The 2,497-nt window shown below is 35.5% G+C and overlaps 1 long non-coding RNA gene across 1 annotated transcript; it reads right to left on the bottom strand.

Annotated features, from left to right (window-relative positions):
* Positions 1–649: 649 nt before the first annotated feature.
* LOC149254417 (uncharacterized) lies at positions 650–1,589 on the bottom strand. Its single transcript, XR_016266292.1, has 2 exons — positions 1,163–1,589; positions 650–990 (listed from the first exon to the last, which is right to left on the bottom strand). It is a non-coding gene; the product is annotated as an uncharacterized LOC149254417 (long non-coding RNA).
* Positions 1,590–2,497: the final 908 nt, after the last annotated feature.

The raw sequence follows: 2,497 nt of genomic DNA, 5'->3' as shown, positions 1-2,497 counted from the left end.
CATCCCAAATTTACACCATTATTTGCATTATCATTTGGCATATTAATTTGTAACGTTTTTTGCTTCTTTTTAACGCTCAACTTTGCATCTTATTTTACATCTAGTTGTTGTCTTTTTTTGCATCTAATTTGGTGCCCATTTATGTGTCCTTGTTTTTGCCCAATTTGATATCCTTTTGTATGCCATGTTTTGTTCCCTTCTTTGTGTCAACTATTGCACAATTTTTCACTTCTAATTTAAAACACTTTGTATGTCAATTGTTTGCATTTTGTATTAATTCCTAGTTTAACATCCAATTTTACTTTCAATTTTGCATCCATGGTTACATCCGCATTTGACTTCTTATATAGAGTATATTTTTCTTTACATATATGACCCCCTTTATAGATTCATAGTGAAATATATGATAGTTTCTAAATATCATTAAAGCAGATATCACAATTCAAAATCATTTGTAAAGAAATTTAAGAGAAATTGACAACATCCATCCAAAAAAATAACAATGTGTCATTAACAATTTTCAAACCATGTATAAAATAGCAACATAATACTAATAAAATCAGTATTATTTTTAATCAAAACAAGTAAAATTCAAATATGATTAACAAATCAAAATATTTCATGAATATCGTTATTCTACGATAAATTAACAACATACATAAATCAAACTCATCGTATGATTACATAATCAAAATGTCTCATTAATATAGGGTAAATTCACAACACCCATCTAAACATAACAATGTCATTCTACACAATAATTTCTTCATAAAAAACAATGCATGTGCATGCCTAGCTACCACCACCAAGATCATCCTCATGATCATCTTGACCATCCTCATTACTCTGATCCACATCATCACCAACACCGCAACTATCATCATCATCTCCTCCTTCACCACCATCATCCTCATCCTCATCCTCATCATCTCCTGATATATGTTGAACATAATTTGGATCATCGTCTTGGCAATCATTACCTATAGCATTCTGACAAAAAAAATCAATATTACATGTTAGTATTAATTACATAACACAACACATGTTTTTGTTATACAATGTTAACCATAAAATGAGGTAATATATAATATCTAATAGTACTAAAAAATAAAATGAAAATATGGTTTAAAAGTATATTGGAAATCCAACTAAGATTACATACCATAGAGTCCATCCAAACAACAAATTCAACCCATCTCTTTTGCTGCAGCACCTCCTTTTCCAAATGATTTGGAGGTCTTCCATATTTTAGTTCCTATCAATCAGTAAATAGGGAGAAATTAGATAACAATGACTTTCTTCATTAGATAACATTTGGGTCAATACCTGGGATAGCCAAAACCTGCTGAGTTCTTATTTGCTGGGAAGGGATTGAAGCTAGCTTTTGGGTGAGAACACGAAGCCTATGGTGGGCACTGCTCTGCTGCTCCCTCTGGTTCATCTACATGACATGCTGGTTACTGTATCGATCAGAGAGAAAAATGCATCTCATTCTAATAGAGAAACAAGTTGATCGTGAAGATCAAAATAGAAGTTTCGGGTGAGGTATAAGTGGAGAGGATCCTTGATGTGTTCTTTTAGGAGCTCGAGTAATAGGTTATGAGAAACTTGGTCGAAACAGCTAGAATATCTGCATGCACTAATTACTAAACCCCGCTCCATCGTTGAACGTCTAATAAGAAAGAAAGAGTGATTGATATTGACGACCATTGATATTGACAAAAGATAGGAAGGTTTAGTTGTCAGGATAGAGAATCTCAAAAGGTGGTAAACCCTACTACTAATAGCAGTATGAGTAATTACAGCAGTTGCCTGTATGCATTCACTAAAAAGAAATAATGCTTTGCTTGCTCAATCGACTAGTAATAATCCACATCTTACACTTTTGAAAGCTTTCATGTAGTCAAACACACATCCATTGAGCTTCCCGCTTTTAAACACGATTGGGTGGCCATCCTACATTAGTACTGCTCCTGTGCCAAAACCTGAAGCATCACACTCAATTACAAATGGTTTTGAGAACTTTGGAGTTACCAATACAAGGGCATTAGACATGACTTCCTAATGTTATGCGACAATTTGTCAAGGTCAGCCAACAACCAAATTGCCCCCACTTGTGCTCAACGTTTTAGTTTAAAAAGGGGTGGCTTGCTAGTCATTTGCACACACACTCTTCTTGTGATCTCTTCCTCTCCACTTGTCTTTGGGTTTTGGTGGGAGGAGAGATCCTAGGAGACTATGCAGCCCTAATAAGAAGAAGCCCTAGCTCTACGTTGTCATGGAGGAGGCTTTAATGAAGCTACAATAACGCAAGGAGAGATCTAATCGCAGGTCTAGGAGAGACCATATTCGCTGTCCTCAAAGGCTTCTTAACATTGTCCTAAAGGAAGGGATCCTAGCCGCAATAAGGAAGAGTCCTAAACACAGAGATCTGGCCATTGCCCTAACACGCAATCTCCTAGCCGTAGCACAGAAGGAAGAAACAACGAGGAGATAA

Source organism: Pinus tabuliformis, chromosome 7, assembly GCF_031772625.1.
Source record: "Pinus tabuliformis cultivar Carrire ecotype Pingquan chromosome 7, CPIR1, whole genome shotgun sequence".
Classification (NCBI taxonomy): Eukaryota; Viridiplantae; Streptophyta; class Pinopsida; order Pinales; family Pinaceae; genus Pinus; species Pinus tabuliformis.
The sequence above is the reverse complement of the archived record's forward strand: the minus strand, read 5'-3'. Positions and strand labels throughout refer to the sequence as shown.